This window comes from Meleagris gallopavo, chromosome 6 (genome assembly GCF_905368555.1).
Source record: "Meleagris gallopavo chromosome 6, MGAL_WU_HG_1.1, whole genome shotgun sequence".
NCBI classification, from domain to species: Eukaryota; Metazoa; Chordata; class Aves; order Galliformes; family Phasianidae; genus Meleagris; species Meleagris gallopavo.
The window spans coordinates 31,923,932-31,950,911 of NC_139409.1; the positions used below are offsets into that span (position 1 = coordinate 31,923,932).

At 42.5% G+C, this 26,980-nt stretch overlaps 1 long non-coding RNA gene across 1 annotated transcript in view; it reads right to left on the bottom strand.

Moving 5' to 3' along the window:
• Positions 1–22,577, bottom strand: part of LOC116216753 (uncharacterized) — a 49,005-nt gene extending 26,428 nt beyond the window's left edge. The window contains exon 1 of the long non-coding RNA XR_014883910.1: positions 21,269–22,577. This is a non-coding gene — a long non-coding RNA (uncharacterized LOC116216753). The remainder of the gene's footprint in view (positions 1–21,268) is intronic.
• Between the last annotated feature and the right edge of the window lie 4,403 nt (positions 22,578–26,980).

Genomic DNA, 26,980 nt, shown 5'->3' on the forward strand with positions numbered 1-26,980 from the left:
AGACAGCCAGAGCAGCACCATGAATCCCCAGACTTCTCAGGGTAACTGCTTGTAGCATAGAAGGTCGGTCCAAATGACCATGGACAAATTCAAGGAAAAGAATGACAACAGGCCTGGACACAGGCTGTCTGGGTCCAAACCTGAAACATCCAGCAAAGCCAGAAAGTAAAAACAGATGTCCCTGGGACATATAAGGTAGAAGGCGAATGTAGAAGGAATTTGGCCTCAAGCCTAAAAATAATTCTATGAATTAGCACCTGTGAGACTCTCAAACACCTCTCACAGAGAGGGATCACTGCAAACAAGTTTAATCTGCTTTATTACATGTGGCACTGGATTTGAGGGTATGTGGAAGGCTTGGTTCTACATCTTCGATCTGAGCATTTCCTTACCCAGATGCACCAATGGCACCATAAGTCATCTCAGAACACCATACTGATTTGGACTACAGGAACTGCATAAGGGGAGAAAGCACCATCTTTTAGCTATTATGTATTTTTCACAGTCTATGTTAGAAGGCTATTTGGAGAGAGCAGAGGTGACAGAAATGGATGAGGAGGAAAACACAGGTGAGGGAAGGATGAAGAACTTTATATATACTTATTAACCTGGTATGTAAGGGAACTTGATGCTTGTGAAGAGCCATATCTTGAAGCTGATCTCTGCAGAACAAATACCGTGCAGATAAGAGCACTGTAAGAACAGACAGTGCAAAAATCCCATGACACAACCCCAGCGCTGTGCTGTGGGGGCAGACACATAATGGGTGTGAGAATGGGCACCCATGTCAATGGGGCAGGGCAGATCTGCAATGCTGTGTTTGTGTGGGGGTCACTGCATCTCAGATAGGCCATACACACCCACCGGTGTGAAAATAATGTGTGTGGCTTCTCTCCTTCAGCAACTTCTTCGTGCATCAGGTGAATGATGAATTACCCTGTCAGTCAGAGCTCTTCCTATCAGTGAGATAAAAAGCATGTGCCTGAATAAAAGTTACTTGGTTTTAGCTGCCGTACAGCTGTGTGACAGGTCGCTTCTGTGAAGCCCAGCCCAAGGATCTGCTCCTTCTGATTCAGCATGGCACTCTGTGAGTTGCTGCAAAACAGTGGCCAGAGCTGAAGGCTGGATTTCTGTGCATCACCCAGCCATGTAAAATGCTGCAAAAGATGCACTTCTCACAATTAGGTACTTACCAAAGGAGGAAAATGTGGCTCTTGATGGGTAGTCCAGTCCCAGCTCTTTACTGCACTTAGGTCCATCCGCAAGCCATTACTTGGCTGTTCCATTAAACTACACGGTACCATCTCATAGGGCAATGAAAGAGCTAGAACAAGCTATGGAGCTCTGCTTGCTTTACCCAGTTACATGTAAAGCATGGAGAGAATGGCTTTTTTTTTTTTTTTTTAATTGGGACCTTTCTGACTAGGAAAGATCCAGAAAGGTTCTTAACCTCATCAAGATGCAAGGATAGTCACGAGGGCAGTGAGCACTGCACAACCAGGATGGTCCGCTGCCAACCAGCCTGAGATTCACTTAGAGCATTCAGATTCTTGTACCAAGCTGTCTGGAGCGTAAAGCAAACCTGCACAAGTCCTACTTTATTTTTTACTGTACTGCCTAATAGATGCTCTGTCAAGTTATACATTTCTTGCTGTGACAAATTATTCTTCTTCTCCTGACAGGACCTCCAGCTGAGTCTGCTGTGCTCAATTAGGAGAAAATGCATATTTTAATCCGCCCCATGGTGTAGTAACATTTCACTCCATGGCCTTGGCAAAGGAGCCATTTAACTGTTTCTGCAGCGGTTTCGCACACAGCGCATTATTCTAATGTCAGCAGCATTTCCGTCTGCTCTAGTTTCCCTGGCAGTACTCCCCTAGGCATTGGGATGTGGACAATTAAAGCCCACTTTATCATTTTGGAACCAATGATTTTCTTCCCCTGATACAGTCCATCACTACACGCCAGCTGCTCTTACCACCACAGCCATCCACACTTCTACAGGCCATTGCAGTCTCCTGGTAAGCTGTTGTGAACATTCCCCACTGGTGAGAGCAAAAAGTGCTCTTATACCCTCTTAAAATGATGCATCGAGTCTCCATCCTCCTCAACAGCCATGACCAACTCCAGATCTCCTCTTGTCCATGGCAATGAGCAAAGACCACCCCAAAATCACAGAGCCCACATTAGATATATATGTACAGATGTTACATAGAAAAAGCCTACCTCTCTCCAATAAATCATCAAGACTTCTATTCAATGTATTCCAGTGTTGTAGTAGCACTTGAAAACTACCCAGGCATGACATAGCAGTCATGGAGAGCTGATGAGATGGGAACCCACATGACATTGCTTTTATGGTGCAATATGGCTCTCTTCTCCGTTTACAGGGAAAACAAACAATTAAGGCTTATTTGTGGAGGGGAAAAAAAAGCCCACAGAGAGGAACAAGCTGCACTAGAAGAAGGAAAAGTGGAAGAATTTTCATAGGAAATCAGGATCTCTGTGGAAAAAGTCACTCTTGCTGGTACTTTTAGGATGGGGTCTGGCCAAGAGGGTTTTGCACTGCTCTCTTCAATATCCTCCAGCCTATTTGGGGCCCACCAAGCCTCAGAAATACTTCTGGAGAAATCTTAAACTCCATGTCCCATTTTTTTAGACTTTTTGCTTTTTGCAGAACATCTCCTAAGCTGTTTTTCTTACTTCTAGCCGAAGTTTTGATCATTCCAGAACCTTCTTTGCCCAAAAGAAACTAATTGTCCCTGATGTATTCAGTATGCTGAAAATCCCATTAATTATTTGAAACTGTGGTTAGTTGAATTAATTCAATGTCTTCTACTCAGCTTGGATAAGAAAGGGTTGACTGCATTTCTCTTTCTCTTCTGCGAAGCGTGCTCTCTTGTACTATTCACCCTATTAAAAATATATCTCTCCTTTTAATCAGCGCAAGCAAAACAAAGATAAGCCTGCTGAAAAAGACTTTGAAAAGCAGCTTAAGTAGCAGAGGAATTATGTGCAAGTCTGTAGAGTATACTTACGGTTATAAAACATAAAAATGTAATTGGTACCTGTGAAAGGCACCAGCAGCTGGATTGAGAGAGTTCTCCATGGAACAGTTCAGCAAGGCAGCAGCAGAACAACGTCAGCTTCTCCAATACACTCCAAGTCCATCTTGGAGCACCACAGCTGAGTGGTCATCCCCAATTCATCCTTGACTTCTCTAATGTGGCCAAGCAAGGTTGGTCATAGAAAGGGAGCAGTGAAAAGCCTGGCTGAATGCCTCAAATTAAAGGTTAAAAGGTTTGTGTTTCCAAACTAAGCCAAAGAGTTCAAATTGAGCCAGACTGGAGTTAGGAATGATATATTTAAAAGAAGATTTTAAGAAATGACCACCTGTCATACTACATTGTAGGAGCGCACTTGTGCACTCTAGCTGCTAGAAGGCTCGTGCCAGCTTAAACTGAATCCCCTGACTAGAAAGAAGTCTGATATCTACCTTAATTATGAAAGCAGAGATCTGTACACACAATGTGGGCTTTCATTAACACTGCCTCACTTGCATGGATGACCTCATTCTGCACTGGTCTTAGCTGCTCATACAACACCACTGGTCACACTGACAGTGTACATCACTGCTGATGCAGTGTGCAGTGCGCACTGTTCTGCTGCTGGAAAGCTAGCTGAGCCGTAAGCTCCTTCCAGCTTGTCATTTGTGCTTTTTATTGTAGATCTGGGCTGGATGTGAAAAAGCGCCTAGGCAATGAAAGACTCCCCAGGAGATATGGGAATATCTCATTAGCAAAATTACTTTTTTCCAGGAGTGGTTTTTGTGTAAACATAAAGCCCTTCATTTGCAATGAGAGCATTTCAGCAACCATCTCTTCTTCCTATTTTAATGAAATCTGCCAAGAATATGTATTCTTTCCTTGTATTAATACGGAAAGGAGCAAGACCCTTCAGGAGCTGGCTGATACGTGTATTTCAGACAATGATAAGTACAAATACAATCGTAATCTGGAGCGGCTTTTTGTTTATCTCTTTTCCTATCATTTAGCTTTTCTGCTATTAGTTAGCAAGATTAATCCTAATCCTGTTGTACCAGAGTCTTACTAGATTGTCATACCATATTGCTCATATCACAGAAAAAAAATGGAGGAGAGGCATTTTGTAGGACCTGGCTCAAGCACACGCCACCTTCTTGCTGCCAGCAAAGTTGGACCAGATCACTGGTCACTCCTCCAGCAGCTTCAGTGGATCTTTGCACTCAAATGGGATATAAACAATATTTAATGTCATTTTGTTGTCTCTATATTTTGCAATTAAGAAGCCAAGAACAAAGAGAGAAAAAAGGAAGGAGTCTAGGAAATTCAGTTATGAAAACAGTGGCATATTTCTGACAAATCTTTCAGACAAATGAGTTTTGAAGTGAAACTTAAACAACCTTGACTTGTTTTCACAAGCACAAAATATGCAAGTTTGGGAAATTCTCAACAGACCTTGAAATAAGAATGCAGGAAGGAGACTGGATAAGACAGGAGAGAGGGGATGTGCAGTATTTTACCCTTCCGTGCTGTATAAATAACACAGGGGAGATTAGCAGAGGCTGAGTCCTGTACAAATCACAGCAACAGGCTGTAGGACAGGGGTCAGCTGGAACAACCCTGGCTGTAATCCTGTGCAACTGGTCAGGCCAGAGCACCAGTAGACCCATGGTCACCTGTGTGACTGTGTATCTTTCCAGACTGCAGAGGCACACAAAGGTACATTAAATCCCAACTTGACATGTATCAGGGATTAGAGGCTCATCAGTTTTTCTCAGGAGACGCTCTGTCACTCTGCTTTTACTAAGTTAAACTTCTAAGTTGCTATCAGCTTCTAACTCAGTGATACATCCAATGCAGAAGTGCGACCTGTTAGTGCTTTCTTGGTGATGCATTACTCAGTCTAGAAGAGAGGATTTTAAAAAAAATCAGGCCAAAGCCTTGACTTGGCAAAGGGAATGTTAGTCAACGGTAACAAGATCAGCAGCCAGTCTGCACCCTAAAAGCACCAAATGAGTGGTCTCCTAGCCATGAGAGGGACCTTCCTATTGATATGAGAGGCATATCAATATCCAGCTTATATACCATGGCATTTATAATACTTCTGTTGTACAATTATACTTTTACTGTAATTTTGGAAAAGAGTTCACAAAGTAGGTCACATTAAAAACCCACAGATGAAGAAATAAGTCATGGAGTTAGAAAGGAGACGTTTAATGCTGTCCAGCCAGTCCAGAACTGATGTTAAAAACCAAGCTAGCGTCCCCTCAGCATTTGATGGAACATCTCCTCTAAGGAGACAGGCTGAGAAAACTCAGGCTGTTCAGAAGAAAGCTCCAAGGAGACCTGACAGTGGCCTGTCAGTATCTAAACGGGGGCTATAAGAAAGAAAGGAACAGACTCTTTAGCAGTTGTGACAGGACAAGGGGAAATGGCTTCAGACTAAAAGAGGCGAGATATAAATTGGATATAAGGAAAAAGTTTTTTTATAAGGGTAGTGAGGCACTGGAATGGGTTATCCAGTGAGGTGGTGGATGCCCCATCCCTGAAGACGCTTGAGGTCAGGTCGGATGGAGCTCTGAGCAACTCTGATCTAGCTGCGGTGCTCCTGTTAATTGCAGGGGAGTTGGACTAGATGAGGTTTAAGGTTTCCCTTCCAACTCAAATGATTCTGTAAATCTACAGTTCTAAGTAATGGCAGAGCATTTGCATGCTGCCAGCAAGGCTCACCTTCAGGGAAAGGATACCAGCTAATCATGAGCAAGGTCTCTGAAAATCAGTTCATTTGCAATTCCTCTCAAGCAAGGTTTGGGGACTGTCCAGTACCTGCCGTAAAACCGAATGTTCCAATAAGCCCAGTCAAGAAAGGTGTGCAAGTGGAAGGATGAGCACTTGTCCTTGAGCGAGGGCATTTAACATATCTAGAAACACGGCCATTTTTTAAATTAATTAATCTCCTTAAGGAACTGTGAGTGATGGATTAGAGACCTTAACTGAGGAAGCAGTCTGTGACACTGTGTGTGCTGGAGGAAGCACTGAGAAAGGACTTAGAGATATCATGTGCCTTAGCAAAAAAACAGTCTCGAGGAGAGGAACAGATCATCTTTATTGGCTGCAGGGGAGGCTGAGTGACCTCAGAACCAGGTGCAGGCAGAGGAATTTGCAGAACCTTCAGCTCTCTAGCCAGCCCTGGGAGCAGCCAGGTGAGGAGAGGAGGGGAAGCTTAACACAGCTTCACCAGGAGGAATAGAGTGTGCAATGAAATTTTAAAATGTACTCTTGACTCTGAGAAATGTCTAGAGAAGCAGAGTAGCAGAGGATGTAGATTTCTTATTTTAATAGAAAAAAACAGCAGGACATTTCTACAGATGTGCTTCCTTGCTAAATCTGCCTGCTAGCTTTTTGAGTCTGAGTCATCTCTATCTTAGCATGTAATGCATTCCACCAAGTAATGAGATTTCTTCAAGTTTTCACTGTATTAGATTTCTCTACACATCAAATATTTAATAAGAATTAGCATCTAGCCATCCTCCCTCCTCCCCTCCACAATAATATTAACTTCTACCGAGACACCGGGGCTTTGCAATTCACAGTGAAGCTTTGAAGGATAAGTGGAAAAGCCCTGTATATTTTTTCCAAGGAATTTGCTGTGGCCTTTTGCAAACATACTGTAATTAAGAAACAAAAAATGACCAAGAGAGAAGACACGATACACTGAAGGTGTGAAAAGAGACCTCTCATTAGTCTTTGTGTCAATTATGGTATCTAAGGAACAATTTTATAGCAATAGCATATTTATTTGATGTGGTACAGATATCTGGGCTCACTGTTACGGATGGTATTTGCTCTTAAAGTACCTTTTTAACAAAATGGCACTCCATAAAAATTTAGTGTGTTCCTACTGTAATTAAAAAGCCCTAGTCATTTTTGCATTTATGATATAAACTATAATAGCTGTAAAATCCCGCAATTAATTTGTGCCAACATTTCATACTTGAGAAATTCTCATTACAAATTTCATTACTTATTCACTTATCTGTAATTTGTCCTATATAACCTAAAGAATATTAACAAATTTAGAGTCACTTTTGCTCTATTAAAAGCTAAATAGAAAAGCCTTTCACCTAGCAAGCCAATCGTGATAACATTCTCAAACCTGCTCCAAAATGGTGGGGAACTGCATTCAGGCTCTACAAAAAGTGATAATCATTATGAATCATGCATAAATGACATGCAAAGCCTTTTGGAAAATGTGATGTATCCTGAAGCCAATCTACTGCACCTTTAGTTTAAACCCTTAGTTTAAATGCGTTACAAGGCCTGGTGCCACACAGCCACCAAGGTCAAGACTGCAATAAATCAAGAAGGAGAAAGGTATCTATTTAGTCAAGAATGACCACGCAAAGCCAGAAAGACAGGGATTTCTACTCCCCCTTCCCTCTTCAGTTTTCTTCCATGCTGCTCACCACCACCTTTTGTCCTCTGGATCTTTGCAGGAATTGGGAGGCATTGAAACTGGCACAAATTAGGCACTGGAACAGGTTGCCCAGAGAGGTTGTGGATGCCCCGTCTCTGGAGACGCTCAAGGTCAGGCTGGACGGAGCTCTGAGCAATCTGATCTAGCTGTACATGTCTCTGTTCATTGCAGAGGAGTTGGACTAGATGACATTTCAGGTTCCCTTCCAACTCAAACGATTCTGTGATTCTATGAAAACCTTGAGAAATGCTTGTGGCATTGCACAAAGCCCTGGTGTTCCCCCACATAATTGTTGGCACTACCTAAAAGATGCCAGAACCCTGCTGAAGACACGATCAGTAAAGAACACTATAACCTCCAGGTCTGCTGATGACATTGAAGCCTAGTCCAGCTCTGGCCATGTTCAAAAAAGCCCTCCAGAAAATGCCCCTCGTTTAAACTCAATTTTACTTAAAAAATGCTCCTTCTCTCCTTTCCTATTTCTTGGCTATGTATTTTCAGGATGGTACCTCTCACCTCACTCACTACTAATATGCCACCCCTGCCAAGTCTTGCATGTGATGCTAAAATAGGATGACAGCAGAAGCCAGAAAGAAGCAATCAGGAAAGCCTAAAAGTCAGCTTGGCCACCTGGCAAAAAAAAAGGAACAAACATATTCTTGCTTACAGTGCATATCCTAGGATGGAACTCCACTGCATGTAATCCAGTCACAGTAACCCAAGATTTGTGCATGTCTTGAGTATTTTCTGATATGCTAAGAAGAAATGAATTAAGATCTCCAAAAGCATGAGTAGGATACCATTGGCATCACCGAACTGAGAACTTTCAGAAGTATGCAGGTAGAGAAGATTGGACTCCAATGAGGAAAACAAACTTCCTGACTTTGCATCTTGACTTGGCAAACATTATGAAAACTGTTACAGAGCATAAAAACTAGAAGTATTATGAGAAACAAGACCTGAAAATTAGTAATTTTACCTCCCTGCTAGAGGACAAAGCCCAAACATACTGTACTGTTGCTGTTTCCACAAAGCTATATTTACAGTGAGCAGAGACTAAAATGTGTCTATATATGTATATAGAGTACATATCTACTCTCCCCTTCCCAACATTATATAGCATTATATTGGCATTTTACTAGCTTTTATACCACGTTCATTATATTTCAATCTGTAATGGACTTCTACAGAATTTAACTGAGACAGGAAATGATTATTCTGGTAGAAATCATTCTGCTTCTGAAAATGGCAGCTTTAACACAATCAACAATAGAATTCCTACGCAAAAGAAATTGACATACTTATCAGCTTTGCGTGCTCCATCTTTCAGAGACTACTATGGTGTAAATTGAAATTTTATAGGATTTAATAAACTTATATGATAGCCAAGTACCCCTGTATCCGTAACAAACTGTACTCCTCTCTTAATCAGGGCTCTTGGTGAGTTCAGGGCTCTCTTTCATTACTCAAGCCTTGGTTTATGACAAGCCAGACACTATTAAGGTATATTCAGAAGAGTACATTTACGGCACCACAATCCTTCAAATATATACCGCCTAATTCTGGAGGATAGGGGGATATAGGAGCCACGTTTTCTTCCACTGTGAATCAACTTTGCAAGCAACTGATCCAGCAGAATTTCCATCATGCTGCATAATAAAAGAGCAGCAACAAACAAAGAATGCACCCACAGACAAATGTGAGGGCTCATATCAAGCTGACAGACACTAAAATGGAATAACAGAGAAACCGAGGAAAGAGAAAGGTTTATTTAGCCTCCAAATCTCTGTTATTCCTACAAAAATAACACGTAAGATTTAAAGTTTCTTTGTCTTTGCTGCACTAGAAGCAATGTAAGAAGCCAGCTGCCATCTTTCAAAAAGTTGCTGGCTCTCCTAGAAAAAAAAATGCTTCTGTAGGAAGATTAGTGATACACAGGGCTTCTCTCCTCCAAACACGCACAGGCGCATTTTGTGCGCTGGGTCCAGCAGCTCTGCAGCTGCCCTAAGGACAAAGACCATCAGCTCTTTGCTGCTACTGTTCTGTAGGGGATGGGTGCCATCTCTCCACTTGCAAGGCCCATGACATCCTGGACATCCCTTCCTATGAAATTAAAGGGTGTCCCCAGTGAGTTATCAGGGTCAGTGTTTAGCCTGCTTACCTGAGAAAAGTATCAATGGAGTGAGGATTCAGCCAGGCCACCGCATTCCTCGTGAGCCACCCTCAAAGATTTGCAAACAAGTCAAGTGAATGAAAGATGTTCCATTGCTGTTTGCTGTGTGGAATGCAAGCAGAGCTATAAACAGAGACTGTTCAAGGGAAGAGAATTGTCACTGCTTTTTGTTCTGTGCCTCTAAGTTTTAAACATGACCTTTCAACCTGAGAGTCTTTTAATGTATCCTTGCTCTCCATCAGACCATTGCACACAAATTCATGCCTGAAATACATTTTATGTGTTCCCACTTTCAGAAATTATGTTTATGGAATATCTGTGGAAGAGCATGAACTCTTTATTCATAATACATAAGCTTTACATTTTTAATAACAGAATTAGACCTTCATTGATTTTATAACTATACTATTAGCCAACACGCTCCGATTTCAAATTAATTCAACATCGCTCACACAATGACTTTCTGCAGTCAGAATTGGAGAAGCATAGACTTTGAAGTAGGCAGAGTCTGGAAAATTAAGTGCTAATTGCAGCCACCTCTAATGAGAGCCCAGAAGACTTTCCCAACTCCTTTGCGCATAGCCTGGATCCATTCCGAGGCACCAGAACGAGTGAGTTGCTGAGAGCCTTTTCCTAAAATCTGACTTCAGAAGTGGCAAGAGGGCCTCTGAGCAAACTGCATTTCTCAGTGAATTTTCCCTATTTATTGCATAAAGAAGATAGGTGTGTTTAAAAGCACCATGATAATTCATGTGTACACCAAGGGAGGAACCAAGTGGAGCTCTCTGTTTTGCCTATGTACCTCACAATCAGCTATTTCCTTCATTGAAAATGTGTCCATGGTAGATTCAAAGAGATGGGCATGTGCCAGGGCAGGCAGCAAGCTGGGCAGCTCCTCAGCATGGTTCTAAGGTTCTCTGCTTTACAGCCCTGACCAGTCTGTGTATGATAAAACCATCAGAAGTGTTACCTAACATTGTTGTCTGCATTGTAATCTGTTTCCCAGTAGCACTGGGTCTGAGTAGCAGTAATAGAATTAATTATACTTCATTTTGCTGTCTTTAACAGTATTGACCAAATTTAAGAACAAATGAGAAGTGCTTATCAAGCTTGAAGAAAATAATCCATCAGTGGCACAATTTAAATTCTCTGCAGTTCTCTTATTAATCAAAGTAACACTTACTATCCTATCTCCACTTCCCATTAACAGTCATTAAGCACTGTTGCTGATTGAAGCAATTTCTTTAGGGATCTCAACCTCATTTTTAAGAGAACCTTCTATGGTGGAAAACAATATCATACAGTAACAGCGACTTCAGGAGAGGAAGGAGGTTCTTCAATCATGCTCTGACCTTGGCAGCTCTCCATGGCAGAAGTTCACCAAGTACACAACCAACATGCTCCAAACTTCTGCCGCCTCTCCTCCGCCAGCACCGCTGCCCCTGGAGTGACCAGGGAGGGAGAATACTGCCTCAGAAGACAGCTGCAGCCAGCGGGTTAAGTGCCTTTAACAATTGCACCCGTCCGCATCAGGGAGTATTATTTATAGTGCTTTCTCATACACTGGGAGCCAATAAACAAGAAAAGAAGCCATGAGACAGCTCCTCCTGTCACCGTACTGTCAGCCCTCGGAGAAACAACACCATGATAAATCTCAAAGGTTACATGGTAAAGGAAAGATTTCTGGTGTTGACTTTTCCTCCCTGTTATAAACAACATCACAGACTGATAGCTTCTGCTGGAATGAAGGCAGTCCTGTACCGAGGAACCAGCACATGGGGGAACACAGAGGACAGTGAAGAGAGTCGATAAGCACTGGTGTGGGTCAATAACCAGTCCATTTATCGACTTTTGTCCTTCTGCTTCTCGCTCTTCCAAGACAAACTTTTCTGGCTGGGATTGCCAGTCTGGAGAAGAGGAGGCTCAGGGAGACTTCACTGCTCTCTACAACTCCCTGAATTGAGAGTGTAGCAAGGTGGAAATCAGCCTCTTCTCCCAGGTAACAGCAACAAGAGGGAATGGCCTGAAGTTGCACTAGGGGAGGTTCAGGTTGGATAGTAGGAAAAACTTCTCAGAAAGAGTGGTTGCTCACTAGAACAGGCTGCCAAGGGAGGTGGTGGAGTCACCATCCCTAAAAGTGTTCAAGAAATGTGTAGACGTGGCACTTAGGAACATGGTTCAATGGGCAGTATTGGTGGCTGGTGGACAATCAGACTAGATGATCTTAGTGGTCTTTTTCAACCTTAATGATTCTACGATTCTGTGTGTGCACCAGTGTCACCTTGTCAATGTCCCCATGGCCAGGTCTCTGGACTCAGTGCAGCTGGGTCTGTCCTGGCATGGCTATTTTGTAACCGCTGCCCTCTCACTGCAGGGAAAGAGGAAAAAGAAGTGGCTTTGGTTGTGTGCACTGCATGCTTGCCACCTCCACTTATGTTTGTACCCAGCAATAGTAGAGCACGTCTTCAGAATTTGGTGGCCAAGCTGAGTGCTTATTTTATTCCATACGTACATGACAGGCTGAGTTTCAGGTTGGCAAAATTCAGCTTAAAATAAGGGGAAGAACAAAGCACCACTTAACCTTTATGCAGATAACAATTCCAGGCTCCACAATATGAAATGCTAGGTTAGATTTTGGATCAATGTAATACCTACTCCCATTAAAGCACTTAAAAAGGAAAATGTCTTACGAAGTGTCCCATTAGGCTGACAAATTTACAACACTATGAATAGAAAACCAGAATAAGGCATTGTGTTCAGGGAGCACGAATGGATTTCAGACCTGTAGTGTTTCATCTAGATGAAGAAGGTTAGATAAGCCATCACATACTTTCTATTTATCAGCTCCACATGCTAAAGACACAAGTATTAAAGTAAATTAACATCCAGTTGTGGAGTGAGTGATGGCAACTGCAGTGAGACTCAATAGATGCACAGGGAAACAAAGTACATTTAAGCTTCCATCTCTACGCATGCCACTTACCACTAATGCTACAGCAGTTTAGGAAGGAGATCCTTTCCCATGTCCTCCCAGACACTGGGTATCAGTCCAAAGCCCACGGTGTGAGGCGGAAAGAACAATTCCCCATGCATGGCACTTCTCTGCTCTTCTGCAGCCTCGTGCAAAGCCATAGAGCTGAGTTGGAAAGCGTCCAAGAGCTCTGTTGGTGTTCACAGGATTGACACAGTAAAATGATTTAAAAAGAAAGCAAACAGGGCAAAAAATCTATAGGAAGATAAAAATGCTCACTCTGTGCATAGAATTTAACCTTCTCTTTCTCCTTTGTGACCTGGTTGTGAGTCCTGTAAACTAGACAGAATACAAAATCACTAATTGCAGTACAGCTATTGAAATAATTGATGCCATAGCATCCACAGTTTTCTGTCATCTTTTTAGGGCACTTGGGCTGCAGTAACTATGCATTGCAGTAAGTTAAGTCATTGCATTATATAGCCTGTTCATCAAATGAGCTGTTGGGAACAATCTGTTCCTAGTCATGCCAGAGGAGGCTGTTTGTTTAACTACAATGATATTTTACAAAAGGCGAGCACATATAATACCACATTTCTAGAGCTGTGGATATTTTTGTCTTATTAAAACAGATGGAAATATGATAGGGCAAAGGGAAAAAGGTAATTTTTATTCTTGTGTTTTTAATTTTTAATGTGAGCACCATATTATGACAAGCGCTTCCAGCACATTTTACATAATAGAAAAATAAAATACCTCTGCACAAAACCAAGAGCCACATAACACTGAAGGTCACTTGCCTTGCAACTTCACACATAGCTCATTGACCCAATGTGAGAGCAAGGCAAATCCGTGTAATTAAAATATACAAAAAAAAACAAAAAACAAAAACAAAACAGTAATAAAAAACAATGGCTTTTGTTTACACTGGAACTGAGCAGGAACTCTATTACCTCTACAAACTATTTTCACTTAGCACAATTCAGATAGAATTATTGCTGTGACCTTTTAAAAATGTGAAAGCCTGAATCGGTAGCCTTTCAGTGGCACGGCTGCGGGAGCTGAACCAACTGCACTGTAGCAATGCACATTTCTGCACCAGAAGGCAGCTGAAACCTCATTATCATCACTCACAAGTGAAATGACGAACGTGTCACAGGTGAGCATGGGAGAGTGGATGGGAGAACCTTTGTGTACTCGGGCAACCACCTGCAGCACTCCTGGTGCTGGTGGAGGTGAGATGTAAGGGTGAGATGCAGGAGTGTCACTTATTGACTATAACCTCCCATCTGTCAGTGAGGATGCATGAAGAGATGTCACCCAGCATTGAAAAATAGCAGTTGGAAAATCAGTAACATTCCTCTAGCTAAAGGGCAATGTAAGAACCCCCATGCTGATATTTCTTCCCACCAAATACTGAGATCACCATGTTCCCTTTCTCTCCCAAAGTGAAACAAAGGAGTCATAGAATCACTAAGGTGTAAAAGACCACTAAAATCATCCAACCATCAGCCCATCCCCGCTGTGCCCGCTAATCATGCCCCTCAGTGCCACATCTACTCTCTTCATGAACACTTCCAGTGACAGTAACTCCACCACCTCTCTGGGCAGCCCATTCCACTGCATCAACACGCCTTCTGAGAAGAAATTTTTCCTAATATCCAACCTAGGTCTCTATTGATCATCCTCAGAGGGTATGAGTGGAGCACTCATATCAGTGCCACCTCTGGGGCTAACAAGGTAGTTTGCAAATGACCCTCGGGAATTACAGCACATGTTACGTACAACGAATCTCTCCACTTATCAGCAGCATATTAACACACACAAGGGCTTCCTTCAGTGGCTGAAGGAAGAAAGATCAGCATTATTCAAACACACTTCAGTAAAAGATGCATAGTGTTTTCCAATAGTGTTGACATCAGGAATGAACTGGCAATTCAGTGCAGCTCTCATGGGTGTTAAGTCATGGCTGCACATCTCTGATCTTGGTAAAGAAAGGGCTTTAACCCTCCAGGGCTCCAGCCCTGCTTTCTGCCATCCAGCCTCAAACATACCGACAATGCTGATGCCCAGCACTAGATTTTGTGCCAGCCACAGCTCCAGACAAACTAAAAAACTGCACTGATAACCCAGGATGCCCACTCTTTTTTGTGTGAAGACTACCAATAATGGTACTGCATTTCAGGAAATAAAAAGCCTCATTCTGAGTTGATGAGCATCTTTTCCAGAAGTGCCCATCTGCATTTGAAGCCCTGTGTGCAAGAGGCAGGGCAGGAAATTGGGCTGGCTCTTGAAAGTGCTGCCAGTCAGACCATCAAAGTGCTGTAATGGCATATTGTTTGCCATATAAAACATTCACTGAATTTACATGATGCTTGTACCTGCCACATCACCACCACAAAGAGCATCCCTCAGTGCCCTGCTTCACAGGACACCATGATTCCATCTCCCATGAGTGTTGTGAAGTGATTGCTGTTGGCCACTGTCTTACTTTAACATCCCCTAAATAATAACAGACTATAATGAAAAAAAAAAAAAAAAAAAGAAAGAAAAAAAGAAAAAAAACAAGTATTTTATTTAGCTCCAAGTAATATATATCTCTAATATATTTCTCAAGGACTTATATATGATGAAAAATTAAATTTCCCCTCTGGCAACTTAATCAGTGGATAAGTACGGTTGTTTGAAGATAGGATTTTTACATTAAACTTGGAATCTACACGACTGTTTAACATCATTAAGGGAATATTATATTGACTGCAAGTAACTGGTTTCCATGTGGTTATATCAATCTATTTCTGTAAGACTGTACACTAGTTGTTCCCCTAGAGTACTCCTTGTAATGCCGAGAAAGTGTCAGAAATAATGACTGTCTACCTATATCTGCAATAAAACGTAGAGCATGGATATTATAGTTGTAAGTATCAAAGATTTATTTCATGACTGCAGGTAATGATGAATCTTTTAGCACAACTAATGTCTAGAGGAAACCTCTCTTCTTCTCGGAGCTGTCACATGGAGACTATTTATAGGGCCCTTAGTGCTGTGGGGCTTTAGCATAAAGAGGCAATGTGTCTGAGGTGCCACTGGATGGAAATGTTAGCAAGGGCTCCCTCTCATTGAAGATCTTTTAGTAGATGGCATTAGATTCCCTCTTTGTGTGTTTACGTCCCCCCAAAGACAGGGGACAGATGTTTAACATCAGACCATTAATCCCTTAGCCCAGATTCCTGTGACAGCGCAAACCCAACAGAATGAGCCCTTTGCCTTTGCTCAGTGTAAATGCCGCAATTTACTGCTGATTTACAGAGTAGGGTCAGGCCATTAGAAACTTGGCAACCTTCTGTACAGCTGGAAAACAATATGCATGATAAGCTAAAATTCAATACCTTCTTGCACTAATTAAATGGGTTCCCACCAGGACAAAAACACAAATTACAAACGGGGCTTTTCTGCATCCCTATGCATTTTCCCCTGCAGATGTGACCATGCTTTATTTGGGTCCCTTTTTCCTCACCAGGCTGAGAGACTGAGCTCACAATTGCAGAGAGAGGAGCTGTGCTCTCACCAGAAGCACCTCCATTGTCACTTTTCCCCATTCCCCATTCCCCTGGTCCCATTTTAAGCTGGCTGGTTTTCTCCCATCCGTTAGACAAGGCAGGCAGGTGGGCAGCAAAACCAGAGAGGAACGCTGCAGAAGTCCCAGCCTAATTTCATTACGCAGATGGGCACTTATACAGCAGATGCATCTTTTAAACTAGAAGCTCACAAACATTGTCATTCCAGAAAACGAAACAACGGCAACACAACAGCATCCTTCACTGCGAATGCAGGATAATTAACCTCATTGCAGGACAATGCCATGAATCTCTGTCACAAACTGTCAGCTGGTGACATCCTGAGTATAAGTAAATATTTAAACAAACTTGTTCTGAAGCATTAAAGTAATAAAGTGACAGACCTTGGAAAGGGAGTACTTGGGGAAAGGAAGAAAAAAAGCAGAAAAGCCATTTCAAACTTTTGGAATAGGTCTGAAGTAACTCGGATTCACGCATCTGAAATGCAAACTCCGCCATTCATCAAGCCAAATAATGGTCTTTATACACTCATAAGCCCCCGAATTGAAACCCAAGCGGAGCATGTGTGTTCAGGTGGGACATTGGAGCTCTCCCAACAACATTTTGCTGAATAGTGAATAATACTCAGCTCAAGTACAGTTTGCTTCCAGACATATTCACTGGGAAGCAACAGCAAGATTCCAAACAGCTGGAGGTTTAAGTAAAAAACAAAAATAGCTACAGGCTTTAACTCAGATCCAAGTGGTATGAAAAATAATAAAAAAAAAAATACCTGGTAACTATAAATCTCATCAACCGATGTAAAAGAACATTCTAAATCTATTAATATTTCCAGAGACATTATCTCTCTGCCACCCCACTGCTTTGTGACTTGTTGTATCAGCGATATTGTTTGCCTTAAAGCACGAGCTAAGTGTTTTTCTTCCCCTGCGAGGAGAATCGTCCACAACCTTCACGAGACACAGCCCACTGCTCCCCGCAGGAGGACCGGCGCATCATTAACGACGGCAGGCACTTCAGGCACAAGGCGAGGCTCCAGCATCTCCGAGCTCGCCGTCTCCCATCAAAATTCATATCCTGTCACTATTCGAGGAGCAGAAAGGCTTCTCATTACAGCATCATTCCCCTCTTGCAAGAAACACTGATTGCTGCACTGGTGGCTTTGGAAGGCAAAGATGTAATTTAGCAAAATAATGTACCATGCTGATTAATTTAATGTAGCCCATGACTAATTATGGTAATTCATTACATCTACAATTAGGCTAAGTAATTTATTGCACTGCAGTCTCATAAAGCGGAGGATTTATATCGAGTTTTGAATGTCACCCAAAGGACATTTCTGTACCTTGTCTTTACTGAGGCGGAATCAGGCTGCCAGCTGAGAGGAGCCCCAACCAGGGGAGGGGGAGCCCCACACCCTTGCCATGCCACGCCGGCGTTGTGGCAGCAGCAGTTCGCAGCCTCTTCCTCCGCCCGCCTGGCATCGCCTCCCCATCCCTTCTGACCCAGCACCTGATCCACCAACTGGCAGACCGAGGCCATGACGTGGAGGTGACCAGGAGAGATAAAACACAGTGAAAAGAAAGGGGAAAAAAAAAAAAAAAAAAAAAAAAAAAAAAAGGCCGAAATCAAGCCACAAAAAAGAAAAAAAAAAACAAAAACACTCTGGCACTTATTGTCTGCGGATTTCTCTGCAGAGCACACCACAGCCTCTTCCAACAAAGGCTTCTGCTCGCCTTGCAGGGAGGAAGGGGCCATCTCCCTCCACTCGGAGCACGTAGCATGATGGTGAAATACAGCCGCGCCGTACCCTGCAGCAGGGTCTACTCCAGCACGGCTGCACTTCGGAGACCAATTTGTTTAGCTGATCACTGTCTCTTTGACGTGGCTGCAAATGTTACCTTTCTTTTTCAATCAAAAACACAGCAGGGTGTGCCATCTGTTTGGCACAGCCCTCGCTCCCTTCCCCGATGCCTTTTTGTGCAGATCATTTTGCGTGGCAATTTGCACGGATCTTTTATACCTCGGTTTCGGGAAACATTTCACCCTGCTCTTTTTAAATACCGCGTCACTCTGCCGAGCATCTCCTGGGTTAAAAGAGAAAGATGAAAAGAGGTGTGAACACAAGCAGTGAAATAGAACAAAAAGTACTTCAAAAATATCTTTTAGGAGCGAGTGGCCACTGTCATTACATTGATTATTTAAAACAGACGTGTTTACCAGGACTGAATCATGCATTTACACTGCTGTGTCCCATGCCACTTTCCTCCTCATATTTTACCTGGCAGGCACAGCTAATCAGAAGATTAATTTAACCATCTGAAAGACCTTTTTAAAGCAGGTTAACAAAAAAATAGCCACCGTATTAAATTGTCATTATATAACAAAAGCTCGCAGCAAAGCGGTTAACTATTTTTTGCCCAGCTCAGATGCTGCTCGGAGCCGTGGAACCCCCCAAAGCAAGAACAGATGATCAGCACCGCGCGCCGGAGCCACGGGGATGCTCGCGGAGTCCTGAACGCTTTGTGGCATACAAATGAATGATCCTCATTCTTCTCCTGCCCCAGCATATAGGCCAGACCTCATTAGGATTCAATATCGCTCGGCTTTTCTGATGTTAATGTTCCACTTACATAAGATATGCGAGAAGGGGGGACGTATGGGAAAGGGGGGCATGCCGCAATTATGGTCGACACCATGCCATAATCCTGAAAGCAGAACTTCATATTTTTGAGAAAATTACTCCATTTTCCTATTTGCTCTCACAGCCCTAATGCAGCATTATGCCCATTCCTCCCTCTAACAAGCGGGTTTTAATCGCGCACGTACCCTGCAGTTACAGCAGGTAAAATAACAGGTTTTATAGCCCCTTTATTTGGGGGGGAAAATAAAAGATGCCGTGACTAAACATCAGCTCCGAGTCCATTTTACTGTGAAAGGCAACACTGTACTTTACGTTAATAAACTACTGTAGGACTTATCGCCATCCAGGAATAACCCCGGCATTAGGTTGCGTCCTTTTGTCTGGAGAGCGGCAAGCACGTAATGGAAACAGAACCCAGCACAGAAATACAATTTATACCTTTTTATCAAGCAAAGAAAAAAGTTGGTTAACGTTTGAAAAGGGAGCAGTAATGTATATTTATTGACAATTTTATTGTAATAATTAGATGTTTACACAGTCTGGACATTGTGGCTAAATCACTTCCAGCATGTTTATTTGTAAAGGGCTGTTTTCAGGGCAGTGCAGGAGGCTCATTAAGAAGACAGACTGCATTAAGATTCAAAGAAATTACTGCTTCCCAGGCTCAGCTCCACTGCTTTGGATTTAAAGTAAAAAAAGAAAGATAAAAAGAGAGAGGGAGAAGGAAAGAAGGAAAGAAGAAGGAAAGAAGGAAAGAGGAAAAGGAAGGAAGGAAGGGAGGAAGGGAGGAAAGGAAAGACTGGAATCCCAACAGCAATGCCATCCAAATACCAGCCTTGAAATGACAGGTTAAAATGGAGAATATTTTGACCTACAAGGAAATTTAATCTTTTCTGCTCCAAAATAATTTGGTATTGTACATTTGAAACAATATACAGCACTTGGATACCACTTCTAAGTGCCTCCTTGTAGCTGTTCGTTTTTATCAACACTCATTCATTTTCTTGTACGTCAGCTAAATGATTATGTGATAGTTAAAATAAAGACTTCTCTTTTTATTATTATTATTTTTCCATGCAGTGCTATTGGTTCACTTTTAGGACACCTTTAGGTCAGCATTTGGTTTACACATTCATTTGATGCACACGTGCCTTTTTTTCCTTCAGCCAAAGGAAGATCACTTTTCACTACCATTCCTTAGAAATGCCCATTATTAACCAGGCAGCTCTAGCACACTTTTGATTTTTTAGGCAAATAAACAAGTTAAACTCCTACGATTAATCTGGAAAAAAATATTAATTATCTACCAAAGCCTACTTTGGACTTATTTGTTAATTAATCTAAAACAATTGTTCTGTTGTGATGTGAATTTCACGTATACTAATGGAGGATGAACAGCAATTACAGATCCTTCTGGGTTTATAAGTGTAGGGGAAAGGAAGGCAGCTGGAACAGAAGGAGCTCTGAGTGCACAGACTGGGTGAGAAAGTCCCTTCCGTAGCAGTTCTGCACAGGAGAGCACAGCACCACGCTAAGGGAAACATCCATTTTAAAATTTAAAAACTCTTTAAAAATTAAGGCAGTAAATAGGCTGTAATGCTGCCCTGCCCAAGTATGTTTCCATTACAATTAAGCAATCAATACACAGTATTTATTGTTGACAGATTACGTGCAAAGAGGAGCACATAAAAGGAGCCATGTGCTGAAACATCCCTGATTTTGCTGTAGCTGTGCTTAGCCAGAAAGAACGCTATTTTTCCCCAGAAGCAGACTTGCTAAATGCCATCCAGTACGTGCTATATAAATGCTGTCTGCTCCCCGCCCTTACAAATAAAAACAAAGGCGATAAAAGAAATGGATAAAGAGACGTCAGTTTGCAAGGGAAACGCTGGGTTGTATTTCCTGAAAGCTGCACAAGTCAACGTGCAAACTTGAAATATTATAGATCTGGTTTTACAAGTCAATCACAGCTATATATTTGGACTCGTAATTACTGTCAGTTTTGACAGGGAAGGCAATGATTTTATTTTTTTTTTCCCCAACGTGTGAGTTTCAGTAAAATCAGGTAGCCACATCACAGAACACTTTCTTACATGGTGAATTAAAAGGACTTCTCACAGAGATAAAGAGCACTTCCAGAATTAAATGTGTCATACATTCAATTAAAGGAGATGAGAAAAAAAGAGGACTATCCATATGGGTGGACCTGATCCAAAGCCTTTTGTAAGGATGAAAATGCAGCGACTTCCTTGAGTGGACCCTGGAAAAAATCCCTGTCTGTTCTATGAAGGCAGAAACAGACAAAACCAGAGGCTATTTTTACCTTTTTCTTTACTTCATAAGACACCAAGACACCACCAAAGCGATAAATAAAATTTAAATACCTGGGGTGCACGAATGATGCAATTCAAAATCGCAGCTATTTTGCTTAAAAATGCATGAGTGAAATGCTCTCCATGGCAATTAGAATAAACACCATCTTTCTCGTACTCAAAAGTGTTTTACTACCGGGTACAAGCACGGAGCCCTTGAGGCACAGGGAGGCACGTGACATCTGAAAGAAACACTCAACTTTCAACCAGATATGGACCTGTGGGCCAAACTAATTGCAGAGGCAGGGGACTGCCACGTTTGTCAGGAAGGAACTGGGGAACGTGCTTGCTGCTTCGATCCTGTGGAGTTGGAGGGAATTAGGAACACGTCAACTCAACAACAGCGGCATTTTCAATGTGTCAGTCAAAGAACAGCCGAGACCAGACGTGTATTTACTCTGCCATTTCAGTGCGGTGTCAGCTCGGGGCTGGCTCACAGCACTGAAGAGGCTGGGCTGAAGCAGCCCGGGAGAGGTCACTGAGCAAGCAGGAAGCCCTGTGGTTATGCCATTCCTCACAGGTGAGTTCATTCCCCACAAGTTCTCACAGTCCTCCACAAATGGAAACTGCAAAGCTCCCCAGGCAACCAGCCCAACGCTTCGCTGCCCTGCTCTTGCACAGCCTCACCTTGTGCCTGATCCTCACCCACCTGCGAGCAATGTAAGCCTGTTCTTGCTCTGCGTCATCTGATGATTAACACGATCCCATTTAGCAACCCACGGCTGTGAGCCTGACTGCGAACAAAAGGTCACTCAGGCATTCCTAACGCGAGATGTAGCCAACGATAACAGTGACCGCTTTGGAGTTCCTTCCCCATCTCTGCCCCACGTCAATGGGAAGGCGCTGTGGAGGGACTGAGGAATTGCGCCTGGGGCAGAACGGCACAGCCAGTATGAGGTCTGGTGGCTGGAAAAGCTGTATTTCCTGCTACCTTCAGAACACGCAACTCCATTAAGTCCTCAGAACCGGACTTAATTATGAGAGCAATAAATTTGGCCTAGAGAAAACAGAATATAGCAGGAGACGTGGGAACTGTCAGTGGCTCGTATACGGATGTTATAATTCTGTGTCAATATACCCATATAACACGATAAATCCTCATTATTACACATTTACTCTTCGGATGGAAGGAGGGAGGCACAGCCAAAGCATTCATCTGCGGTTGGCAGCTGTCTGTAATAGAGGTTGCTGAAGACGGTGATGACGTCTGCCCCTAGAATCGGTAGGAGAAGAGAGGGGACAGTGAGGTAGACAGAGTCAAGCACAACTTTTCACTACACTAACACAGGGCTGTGTGCTTGTGTTGGTTTTGGAAGTGTAAGCTCCTATTAATTCTGACATGATCAGTACACAGCCCAGAGCCTACGGCCCATGAATGTATATGAATGGGGAATCAGAACTGCGCGGTGTGTAAAATGCTTCCATCTGGTTACTAGAGGTATCTTACTCCATGGAGATCTCCTCTGGGCAGATGGAGACCAGAACCACCAAAGTCATTCACTGTGTTCACGGTACTCCTGATATTTAAGTGCCATACACCGGGGGATTTTGAACACCCAAAGTAACTACACAGATAAATTGGCCTCCTACACGTACCCAGGTGGCTAACTCATGGTTGGGGCTCTTCTTCAAATCACAAAATCTACTTCCCACAACACTGACGACTTGCTTTTAAATCCTTCATTTCACATTAGCAAGCAGTTTTAGGAGCACAATGAAGTCAAGGGAATTATGTGGCTGAATGCTTACTATTGTCAATAGGGAGTTAATACTGTGCCCTCAAATTAAGATTTACCTACGCAGCTTTCATTGAGGTTAAGGGGGAGTCTCACGGCTAAATTCCCTTGTTTCAGACTGTACAAGCAGAACTGACTCTATTTTCAAAAAGCACATCGTGTAAAAGACAGAAGGTGCTTGTGGCATTGACAACTGCCCCCATTTCACTCTTCTTTTTTTTTTTGTAATACCAGCAGAAATGACAACACTCAGGATGAGAAGAACATTCAAGAGCCAACAGACAGAGGAAGGGCAGACACTAATAAGTATTATGATGAATGCAGTCTGAATAGCTATTGTAATTTCAGTTAATACGTTTAGCAAACAGCATGTCTATTGTTATTTTTAGACAAAATTATTGAAATAATTGTCTGAAATATAATTAATTAATAACCAAACACTGTCCTTCAAATGAAATAAATATGCTTACAGAAGCTGGTCAGTACTCTGCTCCGTGATCCCTATCAGCCACCCTGGCCAGCTTCAGACCAATCACAACACAGACTCCCCAGGTCTGAAACATCATGGCACCCAAGAAAGGTAATTTTCACAACTACCTCCTTAATATGCATAACATCATTCGAAGTGTGCAAAATAGAATTCCACTGAAATGCATTCATTACCACTGAATGAAATGCACCCCAAGAGCTTCTCGGAGCCCCCAGCTTATCCAACAGACAGGGACGTAAATGAGAATGTGTCACATCACCACGTCATATGCTGCCAGGCTATCATTCAAAATCCCGATCCGCGCCTGATGGACGAGCATCTGCACAAATTGCTGGCTCACCAACATCATTAGAGACGTTCGTAGCAGCGCTGCAGCTGAAGGGCCCAAGGTGATATTGAACAGAGGGCAGTAAGGATCAATTTTCAGCACAGGGCCAACCACGTCTTCATTCTCTGCTGCTTGCCTAAGCCTCATGCAGGCCAACTATTGCTGCAGATGCCAGCTCATTTTCTCAAGGAGGCATTTTCTTGCCATGCTCCTGAAACATCAGTTTAATCCTACTCTGTAAAAATGAGGTATCAAGAAGATACCTTAAAGCACACATTCACCCCTTCCAAATTTTATATAAGTAAATGGGTGCAGAAGTGCAATGAAGACAGAGTACTTACAGAACGGCAAGAAGTCCTGAACATGGCTTAGGGGGAGAGGATACGGTGGATGATGCCTTTTCACTTTGAAGTTTCACTCACCTTATGAAAAACGCACAAAGCTCACAGAGCAGATGCTCTGAATGCTGCCTTCGAAGCAGCGCCAGACACATTAGAGGAAAGGCAATTCTGGTCATACGCAAGCCAGGAGTCGATAATGAACTATAGGTGACCCTGGGTGGCTATCAGAAGGCATTAAGAAGCTGAATGGGCAGTCTGAGCCCATTGAAGCGGGTAGGTACCCAAATCATCCATAACTTGCCAGCCTCAGAAGCACAAAAGAATGGATGGATAGGAATCTGGTTGGTTTATAGCCTTTCAGAAGCAGCTCTAATCTTTAATAATTTGGACTGCCTAATGTTTTGTGGGTTTTTGGGGGGCATTGTTATGTGTTAGAAATTTAGATGCATAGATTACTTCCTCCTTTCTTTTTAGTCTTAGGCCTTAAAAACAAGTCTAAAATTAGCTTGAAAATAGGGAGAAATGCAAAAAATATGCCTGGAGTATTTTACTCCAGAGATGAACAAAAAACCAGTGTCTTAAAAGACAAGAAGTATTTGATCGCAGGCACCTGATTACTGCACTAATAGCACTATCATAATGGGAAATCCAGGACAAGAGGAATGGGAAGTTTCTAAAATAGAAACTTTAAACTACTAGAAATGCAAGTTTTTAAAAAGCTAGAAATACCACATTTCAGTAGAAACTGTGTCTATTAAGAGCAAGCCCGCACGGACTTTTCAGAGTGGAGAAACCAGTTGAAAACATGATTATAGGTGAATATACAATAAAGCCCATTGCTTCCTACACATACACATGCACTCACGCCTGGCTGCTTTTAATTTAAGCACAAGTATGGCAGCTCTCTTGGAACAGAGCAACAGAGGAAGGAGGTACCTCGCATCCCTGACAACACACAGCTGTATACAGATTTCATCTTTTCCTTTTCCAAACTGAAATAACTCTCAGAGGCTGAAGACTGCTACTGAACAAGCCATGTTGCCCACGCCTGTCAGACTGTCTGTGCTCTGCTCTGTGCATGTTGACCCCATTAGATTTGACTATTAAAAAGCAGCATTGGGCCATGTCAGCTCTTGGGTGGGAGACTGCCTTGACACACTTCCATGCTCGCTGGCGTTTGAAAGATTGATAATGATCCCGTGTAATACTTTCACTTTTAACACAAGCAGTTCAGCACGCAGTCAGCCAGGTGGTGCCACACAGCCCATCTTATAGCACAAAACTAAAATCCCAATTGCTGATGGCTGCTGAAAATCCCATGGCACTATTTACAAATACACAAGGAATTACAGTGGACAAAGTGGCCAAACTAGCCATTCTCTTCTGCCAACATAAATCCTCCCCCAGTAACTGAACGTGGAGTTTTTTTCATCTCACGGCATAAACTTTAAAGGATTGCCGTAAAAAGCTCATTAGCCAGCAAAAACCTTTATGGAGCAGCACTTGCTTTACAACCGCAGATGAAAGGAAGTTCTTTCTATGCATCATGAGACACTGAGACTGCTTAAGGATAAAAGCTCCAACACATCAGTTTGCTATAGCAAAAAAAAAATAAATAAATAGCAGAGAGATTTTTTAGCAGCATTTCAAGCTGTCTTCACCTGTCAGGAGTTCTTCTCAGACTGCCCACACCATTGTGCTCTATTCCCATACACACTGCTACAAGGAAACACTGGATTTTTAGCTTTTTTCCTGTTAATTAAGACTTGCTCCTCCCAAAAAGGTGTAAAGAAGCTGATATCTCTGGTTTTAAATTTAACACATGTTGGCATACCTTTCATGTGCAGCGATTATTCCTCCACTTTGCTTTGGGCCCCGCTCCCTGTGAATTCGAATTGGGGTGGTTTGGACTAACAATTCCAAACAGGATTGCCTAGATGCCATTACAAAATCCTTCCCAAACAAATCCATTAAAGGATATAATACAATGGTTCATCGCTGCCTGTTCTGCTCTACAACAGAAAGGAAGAAAGGAGAAATAGGTGTTCCTTGGCATATGGTGGCATCATCCTTTTGACCTGTGCATCCTGTCTCCACCGTGGCCTCCCTTTACTTCTCCCTGTAGCAAGGACAGGCTGCCCAAGTCACATTTTAACTCCAGAAGCATGAAGTGGTGTCCTTATGCTCAGCTTCAAATCCGTGAAGTCAGGTGGCGTTAACCCCTCACAAGAGGGGAAATGTACTCTAAAACAGGGACATTCAGTGAGCTCAATATTGGTGTTTCTCCAAATAAAAACAGACTTAAGCAGACATCTGTTTGAGAGCTGTCATCTTCCAACAAACCCTGGTTAGCAAAGGTCTTACCGTTTATGAGCACGTTGTGCTGTGTAAAATGGAAAAGTTGTTTATAGGGTTGCCGTGCATACACTTATTCCCACAGTTTCCATGGTAATAAATTTTTTATCAATTTGAGAGAAGGAGATGAGAGAAACATCAAGTGGCTCATGCAGCTGAGCCTTTGTCATCTACCTGGATATTTTCATCCCAGGCTTTAATATTTTACAGCTTTCCTACAGACCCCAGTGAGCTTCATCAAACCACGAGTCTCACTGACATCCACAACTTTATCTTTTTTTACCTGAGATAGAAAAACTACATTTTACCTTTTGGCTTCAGAGAATTCAGTGCACTTCTTTTCTTTAGTTCAGGTTATGGAAATGATCGCACCTCTTTCAGAATGAGCATTCAGCAGAAGGCATTTTGAAACTGTAGTGCCTGGTTTTGGGTTACTATTCTGGGAGCCTGATCCCGAGGCAACTGGATTGAATA